Here is a 16611-nt window from a genome sequence, read left to right on the forward strand (position 1 = left end):
ATGTTTTATGTTAGCCTTTGTAACAGGTAAATTGATAGTTTGTGTGAATTTATGTAAGAAAAATTATAGAGTATCACCTTTAGTGATATGTTTTCCACAGAATATCAAGTCCATGCTTGATTTTACTACCAGTCTTTTTTTTTTAACAAATACATTAAAACCTTTGAAATTCAAATAAGTTAGTGGATTTTTCAATGAGTTTCATAATGAAATAAAGATAATGTACTTCCTCCAGAAAGATTCTAATATATAAGATGAGAATCCTGAATGTAGCAGTAGTCAGGAACAAACAAAGTGATACATGGTGGTTGTTTGTACTACAGTGGGTTGATAATGCAATGGCAAGTGATAAATACAGTCAGACATCACATAGCTCATTAGTGATCCTGAAAATAGTGAATTGTGAGTCTGAATGCTTTCCATTTGGGGGAATTAAAGCCAAATTTAGTTGCACTGCCCATCATTTTTATCTTGTAAACAGAAGAACTAGCACTTGAAATCAGACATTTGGCTAAGAACTCTGATCTTACATTATTTTATGAAAATATGTAGAAATGCATAAATAGACATATATTAAAAGTTGAGCTTGGTGGTGGAGTAGAGTAGAAAATCACCAATCTGAGGATGTGGTAGAGTTTGTGTTATCTTTTGGGAACTCAAGGAGAGAAAGTGACCCCATGTATGTTTCTTTAATTTAAGTGAAAAATTCAAAGACAAAAATTTGGAAAACTGGCATAGAGATGACAAAAAAAAATCAAGTATGATTGTTACAGAAGCTTAGAAGCTTAGGGAAGTATATACAGGCAACATAGTTTCATAATATAATAGGAGAAAATGCACTTTGGCTTAAGGAACTGGCAGCCACTGATGATCTTAATAATAGCCACGAAGGGTGGGAAGAAAAGCTAACTTTGAGTTGAATGAATACAAAATAAGGAAATTGATAATTTCAAAATATATATGTTTTTAACAATTTAAAAATGAATGGTACATAAAAATAGGGAAAGTGAGAATAAAGTTTTTTTTTTTTTTTTGGAATGGGAGATTTGAGTTTTTTTAAGTTAAAGAAAAATGTCTTGAGAGGTAAGTAAGAGAATGAATATATAATAGTTTAAATATCCTGAGAAGGAAGGGAAGAACAGAATCTACTAAAAAAGTCAGAGGGATAGATTTGCAAGGGAAGAACATAATTTATAGTATAAAAATAAGGATAGAAGAATAAATGAGTTTGATGAGTAAATGAGGCTCATGTGAACACATTGTATGGAGGATTTCCTAGACTGATGAGATATTCTTTAAGTAAAAAGACCCATTTCATACATAAGTATAAGTAATTTCAATAAAAAATTAAGAGGCATATCCAAAATTTTGAGAAAAAATGTCGCATATAGAATTAAATATAATCAACAACACTGAAAACCCTAATTGTTAGTGTTTACTACATAATGAAATACAACTTAAGATTTTCACACTTAGTAACATCCAATAGCTTATAAAGCAATTCCATCTACATTTCAGTTGAGTTTCACAATAACGCTGAAGCTTGCAAGAACTCACTAACTACTTCACTTAATAGTGCCACATGATACAAATAGAAATTAAATCAACAGTGATCTCCCCACTAAATTAAATCAACAGTGATCTCCCCACATAATTATCATTAACACAGTGCTATATTTGTAACAATATCTGCTTTTGTGTGTCTTCCAAATTAGTGTTCAATCTTGTCTTAGTTTTTATAATATAGCTTACTTTTTCCATTCAAATATTCATTTTGTGCAATCTGATTATGAATGGGATTTTATCATCTCAACTAGATACCTCAGAAGAATTTGTAACATTGACCATCCCTTTATAACTTATCAGTATTTACTCAGATAATTTTATGCCTCTCAGTAAAAGTGAACAGGTTTCAGCCCTCCCTGGTGGCGCAGCAGGTTCAAGCACAGCACTAAGAAGCTTAAGCCAATTCCACATGAGTTTGATCCCCACCTGCCCTGGAGGTGACCACATGGTGGGGCAGACCTCTCCTGACCCTTCCGCTGATCCCCTCAGCAGTGTACTTTGTTGATCTGCCTGTTCTGCTCCCCACTCTGTCTCTGGTGAATCCTCTCACCGCCCCTGAGCCTCTGGCCTGTACCCCAGTTCTGTATGCACAAATAAATAAATCTTAAAAAAAAAAAGTGAACAGGTTTCTCAGTACTGTCTTATGCAACATTTTGAATCTCTTCTTCATGGCCACTCCTATGGTAATTCTGGTATTGCTCACTCCATTCTCATAAGCCCATCTGTTCTTTCCCTGCCTCAGCTTTGTTTTTTAGCACATGTATATTTGAAAGGCTAGGTAGAATTTCTTCATTTCACAGATTAAATGTCTCTAGATTTTGTTGGTAGTATTTTCCTTCACTGTTGAGGATGTAAGGATGTCCCCACACATAGAATTATAACCTAAATCAAATACTTTACTTCCTTATTACATAATCACTGATAATTTACAAGTCATTCCTGCTTTTCATCTTGAGAGTACATAAGTTAATACTGATTTGTCAGAATCAAATTGTTTTTGAAGTCACTTTCTCAACTGTATAAGATATTACGACATGCTGATTATAGTATGATATTAATAGATAGTTACAAACTGCATTGTAGTGTTATGAAGAAAAGATAATGAGATGTTGTTAGTTTTCTGTTTGTAGTGATGCTTCTCTTTGGGAACTTTATTGTGGATTAAGTCATTATCATAAACAAACTTGTAGGAAAGGAATGGACTATTCATGTAATTCTAGGGATCTATAATGAACTTTAACCTTGTTGGCTTTAACATCATGATGTTGAAATGAAAGGAGTGTGGTGTAAGAGAAAAAATAAAAAGATAATGAAAGTAGAAATGACAAATTTAAACTGCCAGCAAATAAAATTGAAGCCAAGTTTTTGTTAGACTCAGCAAACAACCTTTATCAGATTTTGTGTTCTAAATGTAGAAAAGAACACGAGCACTCTTCCCATTGGGAGCTACGTAGATACTGGGACAGATATTTCAGTTTCATTTTAACATCTTAGATGTTAGTTTATTTTCATTATTTATTCTTCCTTTAGCCTTCCAGCCTCTTCATAAATAAGTAGTGATCACCATCTTTCTCTAAGTCTTTGGTGTGATATTAATACTTTATGCATCCTGCTTCTTCATAGATATACAAAGAAATATGTGAATAAATATACATTTTAAAATTTGTCTTGGTTTTTGTTATGTTGTTTTTAAGTAGAGTCAAATTCCTAGAAAAACACTGACTAAAATTATTATTTTGAACTGCTGGTGCTGAAAGTTTTGCATATCCCTTCTACTTTAATTATTTTACTAACTTCATAAATTATAACTTAGTTGGAGCAGTACTAAATGAATTATGGTTGCCAAGAAATTGAATAATATAGAGCTTTAAGTGATCTGAGAATAATCATCTCCAAACTCAAAACAAGTTTTAACCTGCAGATAGAATTTTCATCTTCTACTAATAAACATCCAAAATCACTTAGAGCTTTAAAATTAGAATACTTTTTGGAATTTTTTAGGTAATAACATTAATATTCAAGCTCAGAACATCTCCAAGTTTTGCAGCTATGAGTCAATGAAGAAAGTCAATTCTATGGAAAGGTTTTTATTTGCTATCATAAAAAATTGGCAATTCAATATGTAGTATATTTGCCTTCAAGTTTGAGACTATTTGTTGGAGACCAGCTCCAACTTTTGCATAGCTTGTGTCAACTATTTAAAGGAGGAGGGAATAAATTAAGTCCTCTTTCTATTGTAGGAGCTCCTATATATTCTCTATGTGATCTTATACATATTCAGATGTCATCTTCAGTATTTTATCCTTAAGTACAGATATATTTACATCACAACATTTGCAATAACTACTCTGTACTACTATTCAGTTTTTTTTTCTAATTGATGAAAGGCTGTATGACATTAATGTATGCTGTTTAGTCATAAAATAATATTTATTCATATGTTCATTTGTTTCAATAACAACAAATACTGACATTTCTCATGTGTTGAAAGCTCTTAGCAAGGCTTTAAAATGCAAAATTGACTAAGACTGCCCTTTTAGGGCAAAATCTGTAGAATGAATGGGAATATACCCATAAAAAAACAAGTGGCAGGAAATAGATGTTATAGTTGCTGCCTTGACAACATTTTTTCAGTAATAAGAGGAGGAAAAAGATAATTCTTGTTAGGATATCAAGCCTCCCAAAAGATTAAATTTGAGCTCATCCTGGAGCCTCACCTCATGAAAGAGAAATGAGAGGTATTTCTAACCTAGTATACCATAAAATTTCTTATCTGCAGCTTATTGGAGACAGACACAGAGAAGAAATCTAGATTATAGATTGGAGTTTGGTGTCTGTGTATTAATTGAGAAGGCAGGGAAATGATGAAAATTACTTTTCAGGGATATTCTTTGTGACACTGATACATTCTGGTTTTATTCTATAGGCAGTAAATAGTTAACAAGATGTTCCTAAGCAGAAAGTAACATGATCTGATGTAGGCCTTAGAAAATAACAGGTTGCAGTGTTGATTGTGTGCTTGAATAATAAGAGACAGTCGCAAGGAAGCCACTTCTGAACACAGTTGCCACAGCTAACCAGATATAATGAGGACATCACTTGGATCCTGGATGGGAGTGAGAATACAGAAGGGACTGACTCTACAGAAGGTTACTAAAATATAAGGTCAAAAATTTGATGCTAAGAAGGATATTTCCTGTTAAAAGACAAAGAGAAGACCATATGTTGTGATTATTCAAATGGCTGTGTGATAAGAATATTTACCAAATAGATACAAATCTTTAAATAAAACTGATGCCAAAGGAATGAATAAAAGGCAGTGAGGCAAAATGGAGGATTGGTGTTTGCTTGTATATTTAAAAAAAAAAAAAGTTAGTTTACATATAGAGGATTTGTTCTGCATTTCATCTGTGGTATGATCATGTGATTGATGTCATCTTTTGAACTGATCTTTTGGAATTTTTTGAGGCCACAAAAGAAAATGAATATTTATATTCGTTAAAACTTAGCCAAAAAGAGACGTCAGTTAACATAGGAGGAACATTTTTAGGAGTATAAATCTTATTTATGATTACTGCTTATCTTTTCCATAGACAGAAATATCAAACCACTTTTCTAGGGAATGGGTGACTCCTGCCTTCTTAGAATCTGGATGTCTGATAAACAGGAGGGGTGGGGAATTAATTATAAAGAAACTTACTTAAACAAAAGGATGGATTTACATAACCTCTGATTTGCAACTAAAAAGAAGGGTTTGTTAACATTTCATTATCTTGTTATCTTTGAACCAGTTGCATCTAGGAAGAGCAAAGAGAACCATACCTGGCAAGTTTTTATTGGGGCCCTCTCTGGTGGTGCAAGAGGTTAGGAGAAGCACTGCAAGCTAGCCTAGGCAGCCTTAGTTCGATCCCCAGGCCCAGAGGTGATCCATATGGCACAACAGACCTCTCTTGTCTTGCCCGCTGCTCCCCTCAGCAGTGTGCTTCAGTAAGTCTGTCTGTTCTGCTCCCCAATCTGTCTCCAGTGAATCCTCTTACTGCCTCTCCACCTCTCACTGTCTTTAACCCAGTTCTGTATACATAAGTAAATAAATCCTTAAAAAAATGAATTTTACCATTGGAATGTAGATAGGTGATGGCAAAACTAATGTATAACATGCCTGACCATGAATGCGTGGATGTTACTGATTCTCTTCAGACTCAAGATATTTGACCACTGCTACCAATTCAGTCAATGCCTAGATAAACCCAAGTGAGAAACACACAAATTTTGAACTCAAAATACTACTGCATTTTTTATTATTTGTCAGGGGAAGATATAAAAATAAATTTGCTTTTAAATCCTTAGGGAAGTCATTTAAACATGGGTATCATTACCATTTTTATGTATATTCTATTTGCATCCATCCATCTTGCTACAGCTCTTCATTTGTTTTGTGAGGTCTTGCTGAGCAAAATGCTATTCCTGTTGCAAAGCACAGGTGCACTAAATGCCTATACTACACATTTAACACTCAGGATTGTCTAACTGTCCTCTCCTTACTCTCTAAATTTCTCCATTTCCAGGCTATCTTTCTATCTCTCAATATAGATGTACAAGAGCTGATTTCTTGTTATAGTAGTAGTGAATTGTTTGATAGTTGCTTCTTTAAGGCTATTTTATTTGAAAGTGAAACACATTAACTTGTATGTACTATATTTTCACTTTATTGCAGAATCTGAAAACAACTTTAGTCATTCAAATCTGTTTGAGTGTTTTGTATTATATATCTTTGAGAAATTGGATTTCAGTGTCATGTAGGACACTTTCCCTCCCCTCTAGTAAATTTTTTGATAGCTTGCAATTTTGCTTTATAAGATTCTATAGTTTAGCTTTATTTCACCCACCCGAAATTGGACTTTGAGCCCAGATTTCTAACTCTCAATGTGATTTCTTGCATCATTTTGCACCTTTTTAAGTTTCTTCAATAATTCAAATCTGTTGGCCTTTGGAATGTATTTTGTTAACTGGAAAGATGTAAACAGCTTATTTAAGTTGACCTTCAAATGTTCCTTCCTTTTCTCATTTCTCTGGTGTAAACAGCACAGCCTGCTCATGTTCGTAATAGCTGAGAAGTGGCACCCACCTGCCCCCAGCTCATTCCCTTCATGATGCCAGTCATGCTTCGTCAATACTGACAAGCAATTATTAGTCTTTGTTTCCTTTACACTGTATATTGGCAAAACAATCATTGAAAGGAATTGTAGAGGTAGAAACCATTATCTTTGTACTATTGTGGTAACATAGCTTTTAGGCTTGCTGAGAATATCCATTAGTTTTGTCCTCTTATCTAAAAATGATTTCTTCTTTGCTTTGTATTGCTCCAGGAGTTGAATATTTCACCAACTTCTGCCACATTAGAGAAGGAGACCTTTATTTCTTCAACAGCTGAGATCTTTTTCTTATTGGCCTTTGTTCCATGCTTAAAGGCATTCTTGGTTCATTTCAATTCCAGCTGTATTAGTTGCAATTTGAGTACTTTTAAAAAGTCAATTTGATTCTCAGGAGCTTTTTTCATCCTTTTTCTTTCTTTTTCTTTTTGTATTGGTCTGACCTCATTCTACTGAGGAAAATTCATCCTGAGGTGCATTCATATATGTGGTGCCTGTATGCAGATAATCCAAAAACACTTATACCTACATGCTTTGCTCACAGCTAAGAAATGTTTACCTTTAAACTTTTTATAACATCAGGTCTAGGGATAGAACAACTTTTTTTTAGCAAAATTATCCTTTCAAATTTTACCATGGGCTATCAAGTTCAGTTATATTTTTTAAAGGTTTTGCCTTGTAGAAATAAATGAACACACATTCATTGAGAACATGGGCTAGTTATTCGCTTTGTTACTGCAAGTTAGTCAGCCACCATTACTTGGGTTTGAATCAAAATGAAGAAAGACAGGAGGGAGACAATCTGTACAGTGTTACAAATAATTCATGCTGGTGTATGCAAAGTTTTATGTATTTATGTGTACAATAATTGGTATAGAGGGGGAGAAAATTCACCAGAGATACACTGGAAACAGAACAGCAGATCTGTTTAAATACACTACTGAGGAGAGCAAGGGTCAACACAGGAGAGGTCTGCTCTGCCACATGGGTCACCTCCCTGGCCAGCCTAGTATAAAACTCTGGGATTGAACTCATGCTGCTGTATCTGGCAATAACTTACTAGTGCTATCTATCTTTAACACTATGACACCAGGGAGGCTCTCTCCATCCCAAGCTGGTATACTCTAATATTAGGTTTTTGGGAAGCTGACGCTGTTGGTGGGCTGTCTAGACCCTATGATTGTCTTTGGAGCATATTTTACTTTCTCTGATTGATCATCAATTGAGAGATAGGCAAATAGTAAGAAAGCTGTCAGTTCTTGATGAAGTCCTGACTATATTGGGGCTATTTCTGCAGATACTGTAATCTGTTTTATTTTATGTCACTAGAAATCTATTTTCTCCACCTCTAGAATATGTCTTTTCTGGAAAGAAATGTTTATTTTTAAAACTCAAAATATTTGTTTTTATTAGTTTTTCCTTTTTTTTTTCTTTTTCCTCATGAGTCTGTGAGAAAAAATAAAGGGTTTTTTCCATTGGGAGGCTGCATTTTACAAATCACTCCTATAAATGAACTTTACTCCTTTTAGTGATATAGACTTTATAGTCTATATGACCTTGAAAGTTATCTCTGAAATGTATTAATTCTATTGGGGAATATATAACTATGATTTTCATGTGTTTTAAATTTATTAGATCATTGAAATAAAATTGTTTTGAAAAGAATTAAAATAACATTATTCGATCATAGAAATAGTGACAAAAATACCTAGAACAAAATGCAGAAATAAATGTCATCAGGGTTCTCAAGAGTATAGAATTTTAAAATGAATGAAGCTGAGTATTTTCCAGACTAGTAGTTTTATATTGTATCTGTTACAGGGACTGGAGGTGAAGGTTCATCCCCAGGGACCATGAGGTATAGGGCAAACCATCAGGGATAAGGAATTATTTCTTTTTCTTTCTTTCTTTTTCTTTTTTTTAAGATTTATTTATTCATACAGAACTGGGGTACAGGACAGAGGTGTTTTTAGTATTATGTGTACAAGAACTGGGGTACAGGCTAGAGGTGCAGGTTTTTTTTTTTTAAGAAGAGTCTGTGTGGTACCCACGAGCAGAACAGGTGGAACTACATGAAAACACTGCTAAGGGGAGCAGAGGGCAAGGCAGGAGAGATCTGCTGTACCATATTTGAGTCAGCTCCCTGGCAGGGGAATGAACTCATGCCATATTGACTGACAATAGCTTGATAGTGCTGAGACTTTAAACCCTGCACCACCAGGAAGGCCCTAGATATGATTCTTGATTAATATGTTTCTAAGGTTTGGGTGAATTCTTTGATTGCTTAGAACTTCTTATCCCCACTTTCCTCCATTAAATAATCAATTAGATGACACTATTATAAAATTAAAATAATCACTGAAGTTAAAACTATCATTTGTAGATGGTACTTACTAGATTCCTATATGAGTAAAATGTTATGACCATATCACATGAGGAGAAAACTGATATCAAAATTAATTGCTCTACTAGGAAAATTTATTCTCAACAGGAACTTAAATTTAGCATAGATTATGCATATCATGCAAAATTCTAACTGAATTTTAGCAAAGGCATACATTTATTCTGCATTTTTGTTCACTAAGAATAATCATTATACACACATGCATATGAGCACACACATACACATACACACATACGTACATCCTATTGTTAAATTTTCTTTACAGGACAGTAATGGATATTTGAAGATAAGTTGTATTTTATAGATGAGCTCAATCACTTATTCTACTACATGTCTCAAATAAAATTTATCTTGGACATAGTGGCCATTGTCTTCTTCCCATTGCGTTTGATTTTAATGCTAGGGAGAAAAAAAGGCAATCATTTTTGTTGACTGAAATGTCCTGTAGGTAGAAAATAAATATGCCAAACCTAAGGCATTTCAGAGAAGAAAATTCTCCAGAGTAAATACCCCATGGATTTCTCTACTACTGATTGTACTCACCAGATTTAACATCTCTGGTATTTTTGTATTTCAATTGTATTATTAATGAAAAAAAGGGGAAATAAAAAGAAAAGCCTAGTAGCAAAGTGGGAAATGTACCCATGAAGTGAACAAAATAACAGAAAGTGGCTTAGCTTCATTCTGAATACTCTGAGTCACATAACGAGTCAGAGTGATATAGTCATAATTAGAATTTGTCCTTAGTTCCTTTCCAGTTCAGTCATTGTGATCATTATTTCACTTCTTTTGCCTTTCAAGGGTTGATGGTACTACTTGACAGATATGAACAATGAGCATGATAATTGTCTTTCTATTTAAGATGAGGTAACATTCACCTTGAATGTAAAATATTTTCATTGCATTATAATCAAACATACCCAAAAAAATAATAGTACATGATTAAATTCTTACAAATAAGAGATTTAATCTTTCTCTATATAATTGACCTCTTATATATGGTTTGAAGACTAAGAATTTGCATGTTTAAACTGGGAAGTTTGTAAAACAAATGCTAAATATGAATTTTTTGGTTTAAGACTACTAGGTATTTTTTTTTAATAAGATATTTATTTATTTATGCTTACAACACTAGGGTACAGACCAGAGGTGTGGTGGGTGAGAGGACTCACCAGAGACAGAGTAGGGAGCAGGCCAGGCAGATTGACAAAGTATACTGCTGAGGGGAGCAGTGGGTGTGTCAGGAGAGGATTTCTGTGGGTCACCTCCCTGGCAGGAGATCAAATTCATGCTACAGTGGCTTTGAAGAGCTTCATAACATAGTACTTTAATCTGTTGCACCACCAGGGAGAGCCCAATATTTGTATTTTTGACACCAGAATCAGGCCATGAATTTCCTGAGTGAATACCTGTTGATAGGTATTTGTATATCTGATTCATGTGGTCTGACCAACAATACCTTTTAGGCCACTTTGGAGTCACTCCATCTACAAAGATGAAAGTTGGTCTCTCTGTTCACAGCATCTCATGGGCCCCTGCCTTCTCTCATTTCATGTATCCATTTGTGAAACTAATCAGTTTCATTTATTGAGTACCTTTATGAGGTAGACCCTGTTGTCATTTGAAGACATCAGTGAACAAAACAAAGACCTGCCTGGCTTCCTGGGTTGTATACAGTTGGGGGAAGTGTAAAGGAAATAATGATCATTTCAAATGCGGCTATTGAAAGAAAGCAAAATGCACAGAGAAATAAGTAGAACAAAATGATTGAACAGGACATGAGCTGATACAGGCCGCATCAAGGCAACACACTCAGATCTCAATGAGGGGAGAAACAAGTAACTAGACTGGGTGTGACATTATCCCATAGCTTCAATATCTATGTTTTTTTACATATTTCTAATATTAAATCAATGATTATGAGGGAGGGTTACAAAAGAATTCAACTTAAGTGAAACAAATATGGATATACTACCTGTGGATTTATGTAATTAACATATCATGTAAAGTCTTTCAAATAATATGATCATATTTTCTTTTTTTTTTTTTTTTTAAGATGTATTTATTTGTGCATACAGAACTGGGGTACAGGCCAGAGGCTCAGGGGTGGTGAGAGGCTTCACCAGAGACAGAATGGGGAACAGAACAGGCAGATCGACGAAGTACACTGCTGAGGGGAGAAGAGGGCGGGCCAGGAGAGGTCTGCCACACCTTGTGGTCACCTCCGGGGCAGGCCGGAATCGAACTCATGCGGAAGCAGCTTTAGATTCTCAGTGTTGTGCTTTAACCCACTGTGCCACCAGGGAGGGCCATGATCATATTTTCAAAGAATTAAAACATAACTTTGAGACTTCTAGTAGAAAAAAACAGTGCTATAAAATTATTGATAGTATTGAAACACTAACATTTATAGCTCAACAGATGTATTTAATAACATGTTCAACAGAAGAGAAGAAAAATTGCTACACTATAATCTAGGTCAGAAGAAAATTTGCAAAGCAATAAATATATATACCATTTAGATAATGGTGTAATTAATTTTAAAAATACTGATTGAATTCAATGAAGGAAAATAATGAAAAATGAGACAGGGACAATATATGAGAATACACTGTTGATAATTGTTTAGCAAAATATTGATTTAATAATCTCTATAAATCTCATAAAGATTAAGTCCAAAACAAAGCCAATCTAGGTACTCTGCTATAAGACTGCTGAATACTAAAGTCAGAAAGACTGGTGGTACAGTGGGTTGAAGAACAGCCCTACGATGATTGTCACTGCTGCTTCAGCATGAGTTCAATCCTGGCCAGGGAGCTGGCCCACAGGGCACAGCAGACCTCTCCTGTCTTCCCAGCTGCTCCCCTCAGCAGAGTATTTCATCAGTCTACCTGTTCTGCTCCCACTCAGTCCTGGTGAGTCCTCTCACTGTTCCTGCATCTCTGACCTGTACCCCAGCTTTGCATGCATGAACAAATATATCTTTAAAAAAGAAAAAGACTTTAGTATTTAAAGATAAGATACTCAGAGAGTAGAAGACACTATCTTCAATCAGGTGATCATAATGCCTCTTAAGAGAAACAGTGAAAAACAATAGAATATTTTCCAGTGGGTGATAAAAAGGAAATGGCTACTGAGAATTTTATATTCAGTAAAAATAGTTTTTAAAAACAAAGATATAATTGAGTCAATTTTTGCAGTACCAAACTAAGAAAATATACCAGAAGCCGAGCTGTTGTGCATGAATTCCTAAGAGAACTTCTTCATGCTGAAGGAGAATAATCCCACAAAGAAATTGAAAGATTCAATAAGTAATCAGTGGTGGAAAGAATGTTCATGTGAATAATTTTGTATGAAAATGACATTTATGCTGCTAAGGAGGCATTTCAAAAATTAAATATCATTTTTTCAAAATTTTTATGTACAAAAATATGCAAAGTAAAATATACAGAATAAAAAACTGACATAGGAAATCCTCAGTCATGTTTGGAAATTTAATTAATTTCCTTCAGTAACTGAGAGAATAAACAGAGATAAATCAGTAAGACTATTTGAGCAATACAATCAATAATTTTTAGCTGATTTATCCATTAATGTATTACAAACCTGGAGATTGAGTATATATTCTTTTCCATGAAAAGTGGAAGAGCTTCTAAAATTTAGTACAAAGAGGGTAAGGTAGAAAGGAAAATCATAATTGAGAAATTATACTGTCTAGTCTCTTATGCAATTAATATACCTTAGAAACCCACAATTAAAATCTAATGAGTAATTATCTGCAGTTGGGAAAATTAAACAATATACTTCTAATAATCTATGTGTTAATAATTAAACTACTGTGAAAAATCAGAAAGAAAAAATGACCTTAATTATAATGGTATCATTATTTATCAAGGTTGTCAAGTAAAGCTTGATATTTAGAAGCAAATTTATAGCACACATGTAAATGTTAATAAAGAAAACTAAAATGCATACATGGAGCCATTTAAAAAAAGTAGTCTAAGAATACTTAAGCCCAACATAGAAAACATAGAAGTGAAATTATCTTAAAAAAATTAGCTTAAAAATTTTATATAGTCAAATGCTACTTTTAACTAAGACTTCAAAAATTAACACAAATTTTGTGAGACTCATCAAGAAATATCTAAATGATCAGCTTTGGAAATGAGAAAAAGGTTACCTATATTTAGGTACAAATATCTAAATGTAGATATATTTAGGTACAAAATATGAGAATATCATGAACTAGTTCATGCTAATACATTTGAAAATTTAGATTATATGTATAAATTCTAAACCAAAATTGATGCAATGAAATAAAAAATTAGTACTCTTCCATGTGTTAATTTAATATTCAACTATAATATTTCTCACAAAGAAATCTCTAAGTCCAAATATTTTTCAAGGTCCAGATGTTTATTCTTTGGGAATAAACATTTTCAATGTTTTAGAAATGCTTCCAGTGAATGGAGATAACTGGAACCAATTCCCACTTTATTTTGTGTTCAGAGTAACTTTGGTAAAAAAAATTAATAGTATGAATATGATATGAAATCCATAAGAAAGTAATAGTAAAGGTTAATTTATCCTTGGGCATAGATGAAAAATACTACATAGGGTATTAGGCCATGAACCAGAAATGTAAATGAAGGTTATCATTACTACAAAAAATGAGTTTACTCTGTTAATGTATGTTATTTTACTATTTGAAAATAACTTAAAAAATGATTCACTGGGCCTTCCCTGGTGGTGCAGCAGGTTAAAACACAGCACTAAAGGCCCTCCCTGGTGGCGCAGCTGGTTAAAGCACTGCACAAAGAAGCTTAAGCCACTTCCTCATGAGTTCGATGCCCACCTGCCCCCGGAGGAGACCACATGGCGTGGCAGACCTCTCCTGACCCGCTCGCTGCTCCCCTCATCAGTGTACTTTGTCGATCTGCCTGTTCTGCACCCCACTCTGTCTCTGGTGAATCCTCTCACCCTCCGCATCTCTGGCCTGTACCCCAGTTCCTTATGAATAAATAAATAAATCTTTAAAAAACAAAACAAAACAAAACAAAACACACAGCACTAAGAAGCTTAAGCTATTTCTGCATGAATTCGATTCCCTCCTGCCCCTGAGAAGATCCACATGGCATGGCAGACCTCTCTTGACCCGCTCGCTGCTCCCCTCAGCAGTGTACTTCATCGATCTGCCTGTTCTGCTCCCTGCTCTGTCTCTGGTGAATCCTCTCACCCTTTGCATCTCTGGCCTGTACCCCAGTTCTGTATGAATAAATAAATAAATCTTAAAAAAAATAAAGATTCACTATATTGATATACTAAAGAAGAAAAAATATTCCAATAGCTGCAGAAAATGTATTTGCTAAAGCTCATAATTATGGAATCTCTTGGCCAACGAGGAACTAACTTCTAATCAAATAATGGATAGCTGTAAAACTTCAACTAAAAGACAAGGAAATAAAAGTTCTGGGAAAAAGAAAGGGACCTATAAAACAGTGGTTAAGTTATTTACACAGATAAAGGTTCAACAGAAAGTTCAAATAAGCTGTTAGTAAATGAATATAGTGTATCTTTGAAATATCAACAATTTATATAAAATATGAACAAGTTTATATTATTTACAAACTAGTTTATATTTTTATATACCAGTAAAACACAATTAGAAAATGAAATAATCCTAGTCATTAAGATATCACACAAAAATAATATATATAGGTTGAATCTAACCAAAGATATCTTTGACTTTTTTTTAAAGATTTCTTTATTTATGCATATAGAACTGGGGTACAGGCCCAGAGGTGCAGGGGCAGTGAGAGGATTCACCAGAGACAGAGTGGGGAGCAGAACAGGCAATCTGAGGAAGTACACTGCTGAGGGGAGCAGTGGGCAAGACAGGAGATGTCTGCTGCGCCATGTTCATCATTTCCCTGGCAGGGGATCAAACTAACATGAAATGGCAGCTGCTGCTACTTTACAATGCTGCCCTTTAATCCACTGCGTCACCAGGGAGTCTGTAACTTCTAAGCTAAAATCTGCAATACTATTTTAAAAGTTTTCTTTGTAAATACCTGATTAATAGAAGGAAACTATTTTATTGAGTGGGGGCCATTACTTTTCTAAGTATCAAGTTGCTATTTATGCATCACAATACAGTAGATATTTCTGAGAAATATTTTCTGCAGGCACATGAAAGATTGAGTTGTTCTAAAATACATGATTACTCTAAGGACAAAGCTGTCAAGAAGCTTTCCGCAAAGTATGAAATTTGCAACTTGGTGTTAGAAGATAGGGTACATTTAAAAAGATATTTACAAGGAGGGAGAAGGGTTGGTACATTGACTGAGCAGGCACAGATTGGAATTCTGCCACTACTGAGATGCTGGTTTAATTTCTGAGAGGGGTAGCAGTTAACTGAATTCAATGTGTGGCAGTCCATTGACACTGTAGTTACAGTTTGTGTGCTATACTGTGGTATGGTATATTTCCATTAATATACTTGAGTTTTAGGAGATTTTACAAATAAATATTATACATATGCCTTCATTCTGATTTGGAAAGGGAGAGACAAAATCATCTAGATTACCACTGGAGAAATTTGAGATTTTGTATTCAGTAATAATGATAACAGTGTTTTTATCATATTTTAAATTGAGGTAACGTTGGTTTACAACGTTGTATATGATTTAGAGGTATATGGTCACAGCTTTCCTGTATATGTCACCACAACAGCCCTACCACTAAGACCCCAATGGTCTTCCACTAGTCTATTGGGCCCCTTACCAAGTCCATCTACCCTTCTTTTCTCCCTCTGATAGCCTCAAATTTACAGTCAAATTAACAGGATTTGTTCTTAGTTTTGTTTTATCTGACCTTTTATTTTGTCTCTACATTGCAAATATTAGTATCACCATCCAGTATTCCCTGTCTTTGATTTTAACTTAATTTTAGGTATTTAATGTCTATGTATTTAATTTTTGATGAGATTACAAACAAGACTTTATATATAAAACCATCATCTATTTGTTTATAGCAATGCTACTAGTATTTGCAGATTGATCGTTTAATCTGCCACTTTGCCAAACTGATTTATTATTTTAATTAGATTTTGGCAGTCTTTAGGGTTTTCTATGCATATTATCTTGTTCAGTTATTTTATTATTATTAGTTTTTTTTTGGTGTATAAATGGTATCAGAATTGGATTGAAAATGTTTACTTTTTATGGCGGTGTAGTTTAAAATATTAAGAGTTGGAAATGCAACGTTAATTTACTTCAGAATTCTTGTAAAAATAATTTTTGGTACCAATGATATAGAGTATTTACTGCACTTGAAATTAATTTATGATTATATGTTTTTTGATTCAGCATTCCAATTTTCAGAATGCTTGGACAGTTTTTTTTTTTTTTAAGATTTATTTATTTGTACATACAGAACTGGGGTACAGGCCAGAGGCTCAGGGGCAGTGAGAGGCTTCACCAGAGACAGAGT

Source organism: Condylura cristata, unplaced genomic scaffold (genome assembly GCF_000260355.1).
Source record: "Condylura cristata isolate star-nosed mole 26May11 unplaced genomic scaffold, ConCri1.0 scaffold00001, whole genome shotgun sequence".
Classification (NCBI taxonomy): Eukaryota; Metazoa; Chordata; class Mammalia; order Eulipotyphla; family Talpidae; genus Condylura; species Condylura cristata.